Here is an 18,712-nt window from a genome sequence, read left to right on the forward strand (position 1 = left end):
GCCGCGAACATGGTGTTGTGCGCGGATCAGCTGTCTTATTACCCGTCCTGGGGTAATGTCCAGCAAGTTCGTTGTGCAGGGCACACTTTGCAGCTGTGCATCAATGCGGCTCTTAAAAAAGACCCGATCTGCCGAGTCACCGCAGCTGCCAGACGTCTCGTTGGACATTTTAAAAAAAGTGCCAAGGCTACAGCAGCTCTGACCGACAAACAAAAACAGCAGCAAGTTGTGGAACATAAACTCATTCAGGACGTCTCCACGCGATGGAACTCAACTCACTTCATGCTGGAGCGTCTCCTGGAACAGAGGTGGCCGGTCACAGCTGTGCTTTCCGACCCTGTTACCACCAACAGATCTGACCGCGATCTGGATCTCACCACAGCCCATTGGAGGATAGCGGAGGACATCGTCTCGGTGCTGAAGCCGATGGTCACGCTCACCGAGTTGCTTTCGCAGGATGTTAATGCATCTCTCTCTGCCACGCTGCCCATGCTCATAAACATGAAAAGACGCCACCTGTTGCTGCGCGATGATGACAGCGCGGCTGTGACCGCAATGAAGAAAACGCTTACTGAAGAAATTGACAAGAGATGGGGGCTCAAAGGGAATTTCGAGACCAGCATATACATCCAAGCTTCTGTCTTGGATCCACGGTTTAAAAGCCTGTCATTCCTCGAGGTGGAGAAACGGGACGAGGCATACACAACGGTGTTGGACTTGGCTGAGAGTTTAGCTCCAGCAGAAGAACCTGCTCAGGGAGAGCACAGTGGGGATGACAGCGAACCCGGCCCTGCACCAAAAAAGAAGCGGGAAAAGCAGGAGGAAATATCCATGCTGATGAATACAGATGAAGAGCAGCCGACAGAAGAACAGAACAGTGAGATGAAACGATACTTGGAGGACAAAACAAAAGTGGAATCAGGACCGCTCCCATGGTGGCAAAAAAACGAGGACCGCTACCCGAAGCTGGCCAGAGCAGCTAAGCGTGTCCACTCCATCCCATCCACGTCCACACCATCGGAGCGCATCTTCTCCAAGGCCGGCTTCATTGTGAGCAAGACGCGGAGCTCACTTCTCCCCGACAATGTGGACAAACTTGTGTTCCTTTCTCATAATATGAGGAAACTGAGAGCCGAGGGGATATAACTGTGAGTTAATTGCTTGTGCAAAAAAAAATGTGTGATTTACATCATTTGTGCTGGCTACTGACTTAAGGAAAATGTAGAAAGTTGTTTGGGCTACTTTTCCGTTTATTTGCACTGAGTGTTTCAGTTTGCTTAATACATATTTATTCCGTTTATTCACGATGTTTGCCTATTTTATATTCATTGAGTTTTTATTTCATGTAAGCTTAGGCTATACCTCACCGTTGGTCTGTGTATTTGCACTAATTATCCTAAGTGTTTTCGTTTTGCCGAATGGTTATTTATTCATTTTTATTTGAATTCTTGTTATATTTATCTTTCGAATCTGACAGCCTATATATTTTTTTCGTTATCTAGATTTTGAAAAGAAACGAAAATATTGTTTAATTTAGTTTTCAAGGCTGTATTTTATTTGTTTGTTACAATTGTGTTGTTACATCAACGATGTGTGTGTGTGTGTGTGTGACGTGTTTAAATAAATATTCAGAATGTTCCGACAGTCCCCTTGCTGATTTTTTCTGACACATTAATAATTAGAATCTGAAATAATCTGCCAGTGTCATTAACAGGCGGCAGATTTAAAGCGCGCAGCTGTGTGCACTTGTAAAATTAATGGTTATTTATTTATTCAGTCGCTCAGGCTAATTTGGGGAGAAAAAAAAATATATATATATATATATATATATATATATATATATATATGCGTCGATTAGTCGACTAATCGCTCTAAATGACGACCAGTGGTCGACCAAGAAAATCCTTGGTCGGGGGCAGCCCTACCGTAGTCGTATCGTATCGATATCGAGATATCTGGCATGAATATCGAGATATGAAATTTTGTCCATATCGTTCAGCCCTACTTGAAAGCAATAAAACACATTCTGTATGAAATCTTGCTATATATAAAGATGCACAAACACATACACTGGTAGGCAATGTGGACATGACGTAGACTTTAATAGGCCGTCCCTCTCATTGTCGCTCAGTGTTCAACCCCGCTATCGAGCCGTTTTATGACTGAACATACTGTTGATGACACAGCGGGATTCTGGGCCGGGCTTGGGCTTCAGACTCGTGGTGTGAGCGGGACCGGACCGGTACTTTTATAATAACAATGCCACTCTCTGCTAAATCCGCTGCCTACTCGTGGCCACTTGCTCTCTCAGCTCTGCTCATGTTGACTAGAAATATGTGCGCATGCCGGAGGAACCGGAGCGGAACCGGACCGGTACTTTTATAATAAAAATGCCGCTGTGTGCTTTCACTGCCCGCTCGTTCAGCTCCACTAGGGAGGCTGTAATTAAGCTGACGGTTAAGGTTTAGGAGTGTGTTTATGGGACTTTTTGACCATTCTTCCGTGTATTTGTGAGGTCACACACTGATGTTGGAGGGAAGGCCTGGCTCTCAGTCTCCACTCTAATTCATCCCAAAGGTGTTCTATCGGGTTGAGGTCAGGACTCTGTGCAGGCCAGTCAAGTTCATCCACACGAAACTCTCTCATCCATGTCTTTATGGACCTTGCTTTGTGCACTGGTGCACAGTCATGTTGGAACAGGAAGGGGCCATCCCCAAACTGTTCCACAAAGTTGGGAGCATGGAATTGTCCAACATCTCTTGGTATGCTGTAGCATTCACAATTCCTTTCACTTGAACTAAAGGGCCAAGCCCAGCTCCTGAAAATAACCCCACACCATAATCCCCCTCCACCAAACTTTACACGTGGCACAATGCAGCCAGACAAGTACCGTTGTCCTGGCAACCCTCAATCCTCAGCCTCAGCATCCGCTGACCCCACTCCGTCATTTAACGTGGCCTACCACTTCTTGACTGAGTTGCTGTTGTTCCACTTTGTTATAATCCCGCTGACAGTTGACTGTGGAGCAGTGATGGGCAGTAACGCGTTAGAAGCAAAGCATTACTGTAATCCAATTACTTTGTTCAAGTAACGAGTAAAGTAAGGGATTACAATTGCAAAAACAGTAATTATATTACTGCTACTTTCCTGCAAGCAGGCTGCGTTACTGCATTACTAAACCGTGATTTTGCCGTATAGCGTAATGTATAGTGGCGCGACGTAGATGTAAACAACAGAGACACGTGTGCAAGACATGGAGTGTAAAAGATGAAAAAAACATTAGCGTTTGCTGTACACTCTGCATGGGAAGAAAAATTTTGTCTACAGCGAAAAATTCCACCTCAAATCTGAGCAAGCACCTAGCAAACCGGCACAGGAATGTGAAACTCATTGAGAAACCCCCAGATCCCGACATGACCGCTGCAGCAACCTCCGAGGGCCCCTCTCCTGCTAAAAAGGTGAAAATAGACATAAGCGACAGGACTTAGTGCCGCTAAACTGAAGAAGCTTGTCGCTGGCTATATTGTTGAGGACATGTTGCCCATTTCCACTGTAGACTGATTCATTCGGACGCATCGTAGAAAAAAATACCGACCAAAAGCGGTGTCAAGCTGCCGCAGATAAAGTCATTTGCAGGATACCTTGAGAGAGAATACGACATAATTGCATAAATAGTTGCATTTAATTTATTTTTTTGTTTGATGCAATGTGCATAGTTAAGATTGAAACTAATACACATTTTTGATGTAAAAGTGACTCTTGCTAATGTTTACGCCCCCAACTGGGATGATGAGTCTTTTTTTAGACAGGTTTTCTCAATGCTACCTGACTTGTCCATGTATGATTTAATTTTAGGTGGAGACTTTAACTGCTGGATAAATCCATCCTTAGATCGTTCTTCCCCAACCTCAGCTACTCAGTCCAAGTCGACCAAAGTGATTCTAGCCTTTATGAAAGAGTTTAATGTTGTTGACCCTTGGCGTTTTTTCAATCCGGATAGAAGGGAATACTCTTTTTTTCTCTCACATTCACCGTACCTACACACAAATTGATTTTTTTTTGTGAATAACAAGTTGTTATCCTCCATTTCCGGCTGCAAATACGATTCAATCGTGGTTTCGGACCATGCCTCCATTTCTATGAATGTTTATTTTCAGAAGTTTGTTAATACAAGACCACCATGGCGCCTAGATACACATTTGCTCTTAGATACTTTATTAAATTTGTTGCAGAGCAGTTGGATTTCTTTTTTCAGGTCAACAAAACTACAGAAGTAACAGCCTCAGGGTTGTGGGAAACAATGAAAGCTTTTATCAGAGGGGAGATCATTTCTTATAAGGCTCATCAGAGAAAATCTAGAAAAGAGAACTTAGCCAAGCTTTCTCAACGCATCGCACTCTTAGATTCTTTATATGCAGTCTCAAACTACCAGATACTTATAAGGAGCGGATGACTTTACAAGCTGAATATGATCTTATCATGTCACAGCACACTACTGAACTTTTATTACAATCAAGATCCAAATTTTATGAACAGGGTGACAAGACTAGTAAACTCTTGGCCCATCGACTACGTCAAATTTCTGCATCTCAGTTAATTCCTCAAATTGAGACTGACTCGGGCGTAACATCTGACCCTTTGGAAATCAATAAAAACTTTATGGAATTCTATAAATTACTTTATTCATCTGATTGTCCTAATACTTCTGCAGATATGATCTCCTTCTTTGATAGGTTTAATATTCCCAATCTGGATCGAGTTGCAGCTGAGGAACTGGAACGTCCTATCACAGCAGTTGAACTTGAGGCGGCAGTTAAATCATTACAAAGTGGTAAAAGTCCAGGTCCAGATGGCTTTCCAGCCGAGTTTTATAAAACATTCTGGAAACACCTGGCCCCACACCTGTTAGAGATGTTCACTGAGTCTTAAAATTCAGGCACACTTCCCCACACCCTAAATCAGGCTTGCATTTCTCTGCTTTTAAAGAAAGGTAAAGACCCACTTTCATGTGGTTCATATCGACCCATTAGTCTAAATGTCAATTTCAAATTATTGTCCAAGTTATTAGCCAGACGCTTAGAAGTTGTCTTGCCTTCAATTATATCTTTGGACAAAACTGGGTTTATACGTAATAGACACTCCTTTTTTAATCTTATAAGGGTGTTTAATGTGGTCTATAATCCTCCTTCAAATGCTCTCCCAGAAGCTCTGATAGCTCTGGAGGCCGAGAAGGCGAGTAGAGTGGCATTATCTTTTTTTTATTTTGGGGAAATTTGGTTTTGGGGAAAAATTTGTTTCATGGGTTGGATTATTATATGCCTCTCCTCAGGACATGGTCAGGACAAATGGCACGAATTCAGAATACTTTCGCTTACATCGTTCTACAAGACAGGGTTGCCCGTTGAGTCCGCTCTTATTTGCTATTGTGATGGAGCCTCTGTCAATTGCTTTGCGGTCTCATCCTGATATATGTGGTATAACCAGAAATAGTGTAGAGGTGGCATCCTATCACAGTACCAGTGTGTGTGTGTATATATATATATATATATATATATATATATATATATATATATATACACACACACACACACACACACGCACACGCACACGCACACACACACACACCAGCCACTTTATTAGGTACACCCTGCTAGTACCGGGTTGGACCCCCTTTTGCCTTCAGAACTGCCTTAATCCTTCATTGCATAGATTCAACAAGGTACTGGAAACATTCCTCAGAGAGTTTGGTCCATATTGACATGATAGCATCACGCAGTTGTTGCAGATTTGTCGGCTGCACATCCATGATGCGAATCTCCCGTTCCACCACATCCCAAAGGTGCTCTATTGGATTGAAATCTGGTGACTGTGGAGGCCATTTGAGTACAGAGAACTCATTGTCATGTTCAAGAAACCAGTCTGAGATGATTCGCGATACTAGCCAAAGTATCGAAAAGTACCGAAACACATGTTGGTACCGGTACCAAAATGTTGGTATCGTGACAACACTACTGGGATGAAGAGGAGTTTGGTTTTATTCAGGTTAAGCTTGAGGTGATGTGCAGTTGTCCAGACAGAGATGTCAGCCAGACAGTCCGAGATGCGAGTTGCAATGTGAGTGTCGGAGGACGGGGGAAAAGAGAGGAACAGCTGGGTGTCATCTGCGTAGCAATGGTAGGAGAATCCATGCGATGTAATAACAGAACCTAGTGATCTGGTGTATAGTGAGAACAGAAGTGGTCCTAATACTGAGCCTTGAGGGACACCCATGTCCAGAGACCAGGGTTTGGACATAGAGCCATTCCATGTGACCTGAAAGGTGCGATTTGTCAGGTATGATGTAAACCAGGTGAGAGCAGAGTCAGTGATGCCAAGTTCAGCCAGAGTGGAGAGGAGGATTTGGTGGTTGACTGTGTAAAATGCAGCAAATAGGTCGAGGAGAATGAGAACGGAGAAGTGGGATGAGGCTCTGGCGTCTCGCAGGGACTCGGTCACTGTGAGGAGGGCCGTCTCAGTGGAGTGAGCAGTCCTGAATCCTGATTGATTAGGGTCAAGGAGGTTGTTCTGCGAGAGATGGATGACAGTTGGTTGTAGGCGGCACGTTCCAAGGTTTTAGAGAGGAATGAAAGAAGAGATACAGGTCTGTAGCTTTGGATGTCAGTAGCGTCTAGGGTGGGTTTTTTAAGGAGAGGCTTCACTGTAGCCGTCTTAAAAGCTGCTGGAATGACACCTGAGGTGAGGGAGGAGTTGATCAGGGTGGTGAGGAATGGCAAGATGTCGTGTGAGATGTCTTGGAGAAGAGAGGAGGGAATCGGGTCAAGGGAGCAGGTGGTGGCACGGTTAAGGCCCCCACACACCGCCCAGACGTTTAACTGCCTTATCCGACCACTCTCCGCCCACTCTGTTGCCTCTCGTCTGACCCGTTCGGCAGAAAAGTTGCGTTGTACACACCGCTTCGACGTGCTTCCGACAACACAGCAGCGTGTACGTTCTGCGCTTGCGCGAGATGCAATAAGCCTCCTTAACAGTGGGTGGCGCTAGTCTCGTGCCAGTACTCCAAAACAGGAAAACAGGAAATGACGAGTTATATTGTACAGTGGTGGTCTCTCCTCCACCAGTACAATCAGCTGCTCTTCCGTCTCTTCGCTCCACGTAGCCATTGCTTCGATAAATGTGCAGAAATAACCAAAAGTGCGATGCAACAACGAAGTAAAATCTGTACTCTGCGCCATCTCTGTTTATGTGGTTTGTTGTTTACCATCGTCACTTCCGCCCCGCCCACACACCGCCATTGGATACTCTGATTCGCTAGCACACCGCCAATCAGAGTATCCTCAGACGTCCAACAGCCCACCTCCTCAGACTTCGTATGCTCAGTCTGATCAGACAACGTGCGCGCGGCTCCGAAAGCTTCCGACGCAGCTGTACACACCAAACATATGTGTTCCTGACCTCGTCCGAGCCTCTCCAAACGCTTCAGACGTCCAACGGTTGGGCCGGTGTGTTCCTGCCTTTAGATGTAACAAGTGCGTGAACGTCTTCAGAGGTGAGGGGGCTAAAGCTGGTAATGAAAAAAGGAAAAATCCGCACACCAACAAGGAGCTCCAAAGCACTAAAAATGTATTATCACCGAAAAGGAGTAACGTTTCGGGCTCGCAGACCCTTCCTCAGACTGAAGCTAAAGCTGGTAAGGCCATCAGAGTTGAGAGTTGGGGGAGATGTTTTCTGGGAGGGAATAGGCATGAATGAAGAGCTGATGTCATTTACTTTCTTGGTAAAGTAAGTTGCAAAGTCATCAGCAGTAAGGGAGGAAGGAGGGGGAGGGGTAGGAGGGGTGAGGAGGGAGGAGAACATGGAGAAGAGTTTCCTGGGGTTGGAGGCAAAAGACTTGATCTTTGCCACGTAGAAGGCAGATTTAGCTGCCGAAACAGTTGAGGTGAAGTCAGAGAAGAGGTGGTGGTAGTGAGTAAGGTCCTTGTGCTGGCCCGATTTCTTCCATTTTCTCTCTGACGCTCGCAACAATGATCTGTTGGTTCGCAGAGGTTCAGACAGCCAGGGAGGGGAGGGAGATGATCGCGCAGGTCGTGAGATTGGGGGACAGAGAGTGTCCAAAGAAGAGGAGAGTGAGGACATAAGGATGGAGGAGGCTTCCTGTAGGCATTAAGGAGAACTGTTCTGTGGATGGATGGTCGTGAGGAAAGAACAGTTGAGGAGAGAGCGGAGGGAGTGAGGGATTTCAGGTTGTGGCGGCTGGTGACAGTTCGAGGCGTAGAGGGGAGGGATGTGGTGGGCTTCATGGGGAGGGAGAAAGTCAAAAAGTGGTGGTCGGACACGGTGAGCGGGGTAACAGAGAGTGCCAAGATGCCACAGGATCTTGTGAAGACAAGGTCAAGTTGGTTCCCGGCCCGGTGAGTGGGTGGAGAGGGGGAGAGTGTAAGGAATGAATTCAGATGAGTGCAGCTTTCCCGGGTGGATGTTGAAGTCACCGAGGACGACGAGTGGTGTGCCATCATCAGGGGAGCAGCTCAGGAGGGCATCCATCTCATCTAAAAAGTCACCGAGAGGATCGGGTGGGCGATAGATCACTATGATGTTGAGCTTGAAAGGAAGGGTGACAGAGACTAGCTTTACTCACAGAATGTCTAAACCCAAATCTACAATTAGTTTCTGACTTACCAACAAGAGAGAAAGTAGCTTCCTTCCTTTCTCCAGACAAAACTTCAGCGTTTCTTCTCCGATCTGCTCCAAAATATTCATGCTTGATAAGAGTCACGTACTGAACACAACTGCATTGCGAATTTGACTCACAGTCAGATCGCCACCTAATGGCGACATGAAATGTGACTGATTTTATGACCTTTTTCAGAGGGACATCCCCCCTTTAGGTTGGGCATACATGCATGAAATATTTTTTCCTAGATAGCCCATGTGGAGATGTACAAAAAAGCCTCTTGGACCCACCGCCTCAAGTCAACAGGAAGTGGGCAAAAAAAATGTTTTAACCACCTGCATATCAGCTCTGTGACTGTAAATAGTGGGGGAGGGGAAAGAGAAACACTAAGGGGACTCATGTGCTGTCCACATGAAGCAAAACAAACTTTTTTCCTTGGCGTTGTTTCAAGAAAATCTGCATCCAGACGAATCCACTGAAAACGACTCGTTGTAGTACATATTCCAGGCCCTTATGCAGCGCTGTTTCTGCTACAAAAACGCAGAAGAAGAGACGGAGCTTGACCGGATGTTTGCCATTGCTATGGCAACACGTGAGAGTTACGGCTAATCTCCGCCAGACCACCCGATCAATAAACACCCATAAGATGACAATTTCGCCCGTATAAATAAAACCAACAATAAGCATCAACAGCCGTCACCCTAAGGACCTTGACGAGGCGTTGTCACACGTTGGGATGGATTAATTGGACAAATAAATGCCTACATTCATGGGAAGGTAGCTAGCGGTTGTTCGTTAGCATCGTAATAAAGTAGCATATCTGCAACTTTTTTCCTCGAATATCGCCCCCCTCTCTTTGCTCCGTGAACACGTCTGCACTGTTGACTCACATTCAGAGCGCCACCTACTGGCGACAGGAAATGTCACTGATTTTGTGACTTTTCCCAAGTAAAAAAAGCCACACCTGATTATTTTTTTGACTAATTCCTCTCATTTCAGCCTGCAGAGAGGACACAGGGGGAGGAGGAGGGGTCACACTAGGGGAAGGAGGAGAGATGTCAGGAAGTCATGGACATGTGTGTGAGCTCTGTGACTGAAATGTAGTTTCACTTTGGATTACACCAGATCAACAGTCATGAAACTTTTCACACCTGCTAATGATTTTATTCTTTGTCTCATCTGCTCCACACTTAGCCCACACCTCAGACAGCAGTCAGGGAGACAGATGGCTTTGAATGTCGATCAGTTGTGTCTAAACTAGCGCCACGAGGAGGCGGCCGCAGCACAGGTAGGCGGCTGCGACACTGCCATGTAGCCAGGCACTCCACGACCGCATATGAGCGAGGGCCCGTCACGACACTGCTATGCAGTTTTAATTTACATTTTTATGCTTTCAACTGTACATGATATTTATTTATTTACGTTTAACTTTCTCTACTATAACCTTCTTTAAAATTAAATCACACAGTTAATTGGGAATAGTTCTGTTATAACTTGGTATCAAATAGGGATGGGCAAAAAAAGTAAATTAATGTAAAATTGCAATTCTTAACTTTGAAGATTCTAAATCGATTCATAACTTCCAAAAATAGATACAAACACTGTTTTCCATCTCACCGTGCAGCTTCCATAAAAGACCGTTGAGCCAAGCTACTGGCTAGTCAGTCACTGCTAGCGCTAGCAGCAAGAAATCCAGCCAGTCCAGTCATCACTGAAGGCAAATGTTTGGACGCATTTGGGATTTTACAACCTCCCGGGAAGGACGGAGCAGTTCATGACTCCTTCGATATGCAAGGTTTGCAAAAGTTGGCAACACTATGAACGCCCGGGCTCACATCGTACACCGTCACCCAGAGTTGAGAGCGGAGTAGCGGGAACCAACACCAGCAGCCGACCAACCCACACCGCACTACTGTAGCAAACTTTCAGATGTCACTGCATCCATCACCTGTTTGATCTGAAAGGACCCCAGCGGCGCTGCTGCATAGTCAAGATTAAGCTTTTTTTTGGTACAACTTGACAGAATGTTGTTAGAGCTGTTTAATCGACTAATCTAACTATTTATTTTTCAGTTATCAATTTTTCACATTTCACATTACTTGATCAATGTAACTATTCATACAATATGGATATCAAAACATTTCTTGTTAACATTTCAATATTTATTAAACATTTCTTTAACATGGCAGTTAGAGCATTGCTCCTCAAGAATCTCTCCAAAATATAATTCTGTGTGATGAAATAAATTGTGCAAAATAATGCAGTCTGATGCCAGATGTAAAATCTAGAGGAAAAGTCCCCCAGGAAGAATTGAAAAAAATCATACAAATTAGCAGAGTAACTGAAAAATAGTAGGCGACATGTTTTTTAGTGATTGTATGGCCTATTTAATACTGGTGATATTCATGCTGGCTTAAAGGACCATCTATGTCGAATTGTGACTTCTCTCCCTTGGCAGAGAGGTCTTCAACACATCTTGTGATCATCAGTGTCTGCAGTGTATACTTGAGTAGAGCTCAAGCACACCTGTTTCAACCACCATTCATGTAGAAACGGTGTAAAAACAATCAAGTTCAAAACAGTCTAATTTCAGTGTATGAAAAATAGTTTCTTACAAGAACTGAATTTCATTCTGAAATGTTAATTGAATATTGTCCAAACACAATCAAACAATCTCAGAAAATAAGCATTTTGGTAAACATGGTGGAGGTTTATGGAAGCTAGGTGGCCGATGTTGTTGATGGACAATGACATGTAGTAACACTGGTATGGTCATTTAAATACACAAGGTGATAGTTACTTACAACTTCATCCTGAAAGCCTGCGTTGCTGTTCTGTTATAGTATGAAACCGTTAATCACAGCTGGACTTTCTAAGTCCATTCAGTACAGGGAGTCACATCGAGAAAACCTGAATTAGACAAATTCTAAACCCTGGACAGTTTTCCTTCTTATTGTTCATGTATATCCTTGTTGAAGGTTTGCCACATGTGTTTGAATAGCATCTTACAATAAAACTAGCTAATGAGTGCATATTATTAAGTGGTGATGGCAACTATTACAACAGCGAAAAAACGTCCCTCCCAATACGTTCATTTCACACTCTGCGAGACAGGCAATAAGGGAAATAAGGGAAATCGAGCTGTACCAACATGGCCTTGTCTCTCCACCCACACTCCAATGATCAACTCAGCTGCACCACCTCTCCCTCGACTCTATGAATGGCTTTAGGTTCCTGAGAATACTTACAAGCAAACCAGAAAGACTGAAGCACAGCTTTGTTCAAGGTCGTTGCCTGCTGTCACCATTTCAAAAGTCGGACAACTATACAGCTTGTAAGCTGTTTGAGCAGAGGAGCTACAATTTGCTAATGGAGCTAACGTTAGCTGATACGACTGTAGCAGATTTTTAACATTTGAGGAGCAGCGACTGTTCAATCTGCTCACTACACGTCGGAAATTTCGTTCGCTGCTTTCCAATGTTTGGGGAAATATAACAACGTGGTCTTATCGCACGTCAATTACCATTGGAACTAGCCAACGCAGGAAGTTAGTTAAGGCCACAGTAGTTTGTGTGTGTTTGGCCTCAGTGTAGCCTGACAACGTTAGCTCCATTGAAACACATTTGAAATAGCTAGCGAAGTGGAGAGGGTGCAGTAGAAAATCAAGCAAAGCAACGCCAGAGCACAACAACGTCAATAGTAACGAGCTGCAGTGAACACGGAAGCTTTTGAACCATATCAACAACTCGCTACCCAGCTAGCGTTTACTAGCGTCTGTGGTAGTAACAAGACGTAGCCTGACAGAAGCTAACGTTGACTAACATGCTAGCCAGCCAGCAAACTAGCCGATGTTGGCTAACGCTGAATTTCTGCTCATGCAGTATATTCATTCATAAACATAGCTAAAGTTTGCTTATTTCACACCTTTGTACAGCGTTTAAAAAGAATAGATTACGTACCTAAAGAGTTGTTCTTTCTGTCGCTATTTTTCTCGTCTGGAATAGACTGTCCTTATTTTCTTCGTCTCGTTTCCCTGCTCACCTCTTTTTCTGTGGATGTTTGGCTACCAGCTGAAAAGCCTCGCCACCGACCTTAACGCAATTTGCGCAGATCCACATAAGTGCGGCGCAGGACACGGAAGGGGCGAGCGTAAATTGCTTTGAAGAATATCCACAGAGAATCGGCGTGTGGATGTGCGTCTGTGAGAGTGGGTCACGCACGCTTTGAATTGTGGAGAAGAGTTGTTTTTACTTTCACCTTATATCTACTGCAGCCTTGGGTTCTTGCTCTTTAAGGGGGTTGCCTTCAGTCTTAGCAAGTAAATCACAAGCTCATCTACTACTCAGAGTAGCCCGAGGTAAAGCCTTTGCCACCTAACATGGATATGAACCAAGGCTGGATTACTCATCAGAAAAAGTGGGCAACTGCTCCAGGACCCTCAGGCCGTCAAGTGCCCACAAAGCCCTCTTCACAGCTGGAGGGAACGTCTGGTTCTGAAATGTGAAGCCAAGCTGAATGTCTTATAATTGCATTCTCTCTGCTGACCATCAGGGGGCGATTCTCTTTTTGCAAAAAGGAGTCCGGTTGCATGGTATAAGAGAAAATGAGCTTACTTCTCTCTTGATTTATTATCTCAGTAAACATTGTAAACGTGACTTTATGGTATTAATAGTCTTCTTCAATACACTATGATGGTAAATTGTTGTCCAATTTAGAGTAAAATTACGGAAGCGCATTGCATTCACTGGATAAAAAAAAAAAATTAGATGCCTTATCTCGTAATTACGAGAAAAGATCTCGTAATTACGAGATCAGGATCTCGTAATTATGAGATCAGGATCTCGTAATTATGAGAAAAGATCTCGTAATTATGAGATCATGATCTCGTAATTATGAGAAAACATCTCATAATTATGAGAAAACATCTCGTAATTATGAGATCAGGAATCCCAACGTCTTGAGATGCCCGCGCAGTGTTGACATACTGATATTGATACCATCTCAACAATACTCATTTCCAGAAACCTCAAAATTTCCCAGTGTCTCAAGCCAAGAAGGTGGTAATAGCAGATTAACTGCGATAGCGCCATCATTGCCACTGAGAGAGGACTTCTCTGACAGACGTTTCTTTTTCCTTATCTTTTCTCGTAATTACGAGATCCGGACCAGTGAATGCAATGCGCTTCCGTATAAAATAGCCAATAAAGCAGGGAATGCTTTAGAGCATGGCTACCTTGTAATCGACAGGTTGCTACTGTGGTGTTGCTACCATGGCATTGCTACCACGGCATCGCTACATCGCTATTGTCACTACCACACTACCAATGCAATTAGATACTAAGATTACTTCAACACTAGGCTGTATTCAAAATCACATACTAACATACTGCATACTACATACTGGGTAAACTCTGAATTCTGTGATCAGATGGACCACGATGCAGTAAGACAGACCTGGATATACCGAGCGTGTACTCCTGCCTACTAAATCGAATGAGTGTGCAGTTACCATCAGACTGTTCACACAGAAGTATACACATCTCATACTCAATTATTATTATTTTTTTAACTTTATAGACGTCTTGTCCTCATCTTCTCTCACGTAACTGAATGGATTACACTACTTCTGGTCTGAGTCTATGTTGAATGGAAATAACTTATCAAAATATAATCAATATTATTATTACACTTAATTCAATATTTCTAAATATTATTTAGGTTATTGTTAAATGTTTTCTACAGGTTATTATATATGAGCGCCCCCATGCTTTCCCTCTTTCTTCCTCTTACCTGAGTAGCTGCTTTCACTCGCCATCGATCGCGACTATTAAGCAGCTTTTATCAATCATTAATCGTCCGTTCATATATCGTATTATAACCTCTGACCACGGAACACCAGCACCTTCACCGCAGAGACGATGGAGGCAATCGGCCCGTCGGAGGAGCTACATTATTCACATGGAATTTGGATTTCCCTCTGAAGTAAGTTATATTACTTATCTGGTTTACATAAGTACGTTTATTTTTTTTTAAATTATTTTATTATCATCAATACACAGGCATATGCATGCATAAAGAAAATCAAGAGACATATAGGCCAATATAAGTAGTTTATTAAATATGTATTACAGATAAAAAAAACAAGTAGGGGCTATGAGAATAATTTATGAGACAAATAATCATGTTATATATACAGGTTGCAATAAGTGTAGGATAAGAAGAAATACATAGTGTTTGTCAACAAATTAATAGGAACACGTTCAGAATAAATTTAATATACACTGTTAGACATTTCAGAGGGTTTTACAGTAATTTACTGGCACCAGAAAATCAAATTTACAGTACCACAACTGTATACTAAGTGGTTTGTATTTGTATTTTACAGTAGGTGCTACTGTGTGTGTATATATATATATATATATATATATATATATATATATATATATATATATATATATATATATATATATATATATATATATTACAGTAAGATCACTGTAAAAACCTACTACTAGCAGTACAGCACTACAATCCCATTTATTCAATATTATTAAATAGCATTCAATTATTATTACTGTTATCATTCTTTAATTTGACATTTTATGAACTGTGTAAATTGTATTATTTCACTTATATCTTACATAAGTACTACTATTAAATTGACTCCAACCCATTTGTTGCAAAATATCAAATTGTTTATTTAAAACATTGCAAATGAATATTGCACAGAAATGTTAAAATACATAAATTAATTTAAAACTGTATTCAAAAATACAGTACATTTCAATCAACTCATTTGCATTAACTAGAATGTACAGCATTTATTTGCGTTATTCACATAACACACTTTATTTTACTGTATTTCAAACAGTACCATAGAACAATGTATTATGAATGTATGTATAATTGTATTTAATTGTGCAGTGCTTTGTGCAAATCATTAGAAAACTGAGTAACACTTTAATATCACCTCTTTCTTTGGCTAAAAATACTTCAGTAGTATTCTGTATTGAGTGCGAATGTGGCAGGTTGAGTGTTGCTCCACCCCCATTCGGTCAATGCCACCTGTGATTGATTGCGGTGCCACCTGTTAACTAGGTGCGCTTTCGCTGGTGCGCCCACTTTTGACTAGCGTTCAGCGGGAGAGGACTCTGTCTGGCGTGCTCTGGTGGTTCATCAAGCAGGGATTTGTACGGTAGGCGTGGGTGCTGCTATACATTTAGACATTCTGAATGATCGTGCATCATGGGGTCAGCTGTGTTTTCTGCGGTTTTACAGTGCCGGCCGTTAGTGATGGGCAAAGGGAAGCTTCAAAACAGTTCGAAGCGAGGTTTCAGTATGTGTTGAAACGAATATGAAACCTGACTCTACAGTGGCATCTAGTGGCCACTTCTGTGAACTACATGCTCTGGCCAAAGAAAACAAGTTGAATTAAAGAAACATTATTAAAAATAAATAAATGACACATTGTTATATGCAATACAATAATCAAAGATTTTTATTCAAAAATATTTGTTCAGCTCTTTTTGAGCTGAGTCCGTTTCTTTTTTTGGATAACACTTCCCCTGCTTTTGAAAAAATCCTTTCACAGGGTACACTTGTTGCAGGGACACTTAAACATGTCTTAGTCAGTTGGTACAAATTAGGGAAGACAGCACGTCGCTCTTGCCAGTATTTCAAAGGATCTGCCCGTCTTGGAATAGCCGTTTGGAAACATAGAGGCGTTCCTTCAATCACTGAACTACAGTCACGTGACATGGGCGTTTCAGAACCGCTTTTCGGCACAACATTTCGAAACGTTTCGATCCGGGACTTCAGAGAAGCGCCGACACGCCCGTTTCGGAAGTCACATACCGCCCGTGCTGTTGGTGCGGCGGCGGAGGTTCAGCGGCGTGGAGTATGCTCTCAGCCTTTACCACGAAAATGGTGACGCTGGTTCGGTCCAGGTGTTAAGCCTCCCTCTGCTCGGCTGCTGAGGCCACAGTCTGTTCCTCCTCCTACCCCCGGCGCTACCATTTAGCAGTGATGTAGACTATCAGCGGGGCATTGCAAGGCGGCTGCCTACGGCCCCAGCCCTGGGGCCTCATTTATAAAACTTGCGTACGCACAAAACGGGGCTGGAAACGTGCGTACGCCACTTGCCACGCAAATGTTGTGATGTATAAAAACCAAACTTGACGGGAAAGTGTGCGTACCCGTAAGCAAACTCTGAAGGTGCGTGTCCACAGGGGCGATTTTAAACGCGAGTGGACGCGCCGCTTCCCAGTATTGCACGCTTGGTGGGCTGCCACTAGAGGATGATTGACAGGCGCTCTCCTTTAAACAACACATTTTTGCGAGCGTTCGCGAGCGTTCCCGAGGCGGCGAGTCGAGCCCGGCGCCTCTGATTGGCATAAAGTAGATTCGACTTCAACTTTAGGCAAATGAGGAGCGGCCAACTCGCGCGCCGTCTCTCGACATTCGCCGCGACGCTACCAGAATGCATTGCACGGCTTTTCACATAGACCATAGGCTCGTTCGGGATGGTCTTGGCTTGGCTTGACTTGACTTATCACGCCGACGAGAGCTGCAGGTGTCTGAGGGGGCGGGCTCTAACAGAGACGGCAGCCAAACGCCGTCAAGTCGGACAACAAAGTCAACGTGACTATGGTGCTCAAGCGATAGAACACAGCAGCAAACCAAAGAGGATATGTTTTATTTATATATATATATATATATATATATATATATATATATATATATATATATATATATATATATATATATATATATATATATATATATTACACACACACATACATATATACATAAATACATACATACACACACACACACACACACACGCAAGGCAACATGTGGAAGGCATTCTTTTTACATTTTTTCGATTAACATACACGAACTCGTTCTCATATGGAGCCCTTATTGCAATATGAGTGCAGTCAATTGCACCGATTACATTAGGGAAACCATTTTAATTTCGGCCTGTTCTTGCACAGTGTAGGGAAACCGGATATATCTATGACTCATATTATTAATTCCGTCCAAAACGGCAGGCATTATTGTGCTCAGGGACGGCTGTGATATACCAGACCTATAGAATTGGATAAAAAAGAAATATATTAGATCAAAAGGTCTTAATGAAATTGATTATATATAATATGTATGTAAAACACGTACCTGTCTGCCAATTCCCGCTGAAAACATCCGGTTGCCAGGAACCCCAGAGTCGTCAGGACCTGAATTTGCACCGGAATGGCATGGTTCCAGCGTGTCGCCCTCTCTAATACTGGGCCCAATTCAGCACATAGTTCCAAGAGCAAGGCTCTAGGGAATCTAAAACGGCTTATTAGCCAGTCATCATCATGGGCCAGCAAGTCATTACAGTCCCTGAAAACTCGTCCTCTCCTGATTCTGCCATTGGCATAGTCCTCCAGCAGTGCCAGCAACGCCATCATGCAGCATTACGCACGGGGGGTCGCCGTAGTATTTATAGGTTGACAGCAATTACAGTGATTGTTTACACCTTGCCAATTAATTGGTGGTATTTCCCACCCCGAGATGCAATTTGAACAAAAGTGTAATAGGCGAACACGTTTATTCATGCCGGTTTGTTATGGACAGCATTATAGTAAGGACTGATAACGAGGATAAAGTGTAACAATTATACGATGGCGTAGTGGCTGTATTTATGTGTTGATGACATATGCACAGTAAATAAGGAGAATATTTAGTTTTTCCCGCTGTGTTCTACAGTGATCTAATGGGGGGTAGTGTTGGATCCTGTATTACATGCAGTCGGGCCGTCTCCTCCTCCTCCTCCTCCTCCTGCGGTGACAGTGCTGATTCAATATTTCAAAATTATTTGGATTTAAGATACGAGTTGGATTTTAAAAGACGGTGTTTATGAAAAAATATCACTCGGTAAAAGCGTCAAACACTGCTGGAGTTCCTCATGATAACGCGGATCTAACGTATGATATGGAGTGAAATTAAATGTGTGCGAGTCATCAAAACTATAATAGTTCTTCTCACGTTTACTTC

General features: G+C 43.1%; 1 protein-coding gene across 2 annotated transcripts in view; it reads right to left on the minus strand.

Moving 5' to 3' along the window:
• The window catches only part of LOC311012797 (casein kinase I-like), a 56,456-nt gene extending 43,694 nt beyond the window's left edge, over positions 1-12,762 (minus strand). For both annotated transcript variants that reach the window (XM_084008503.1, XM_084008502.1), the window contains exon 1: positions 12,631-12,762. The gene's annotated coding sequence lies outside the window, so the exon portion shown is untranslated. The remainder of the gene's footprint in view (positions 1-12,630) is intronic.
• Positions 12,763-18,712: the final 5,950 nt, after the last annotated feature.

The sequence above is a fragment of the Eutrigla gurnardus genome, assembly GCF_963514095.1.
Source record: "Eutrigla gurnardus genome assembly, chromosome: 4".
NCBI classification, from domain to species: Eukaryota; Metazoa; Chordata; class Actinopteri; order Perciformes; family Triglidae; genus Eutrigla; species Eutrigla gurnardus.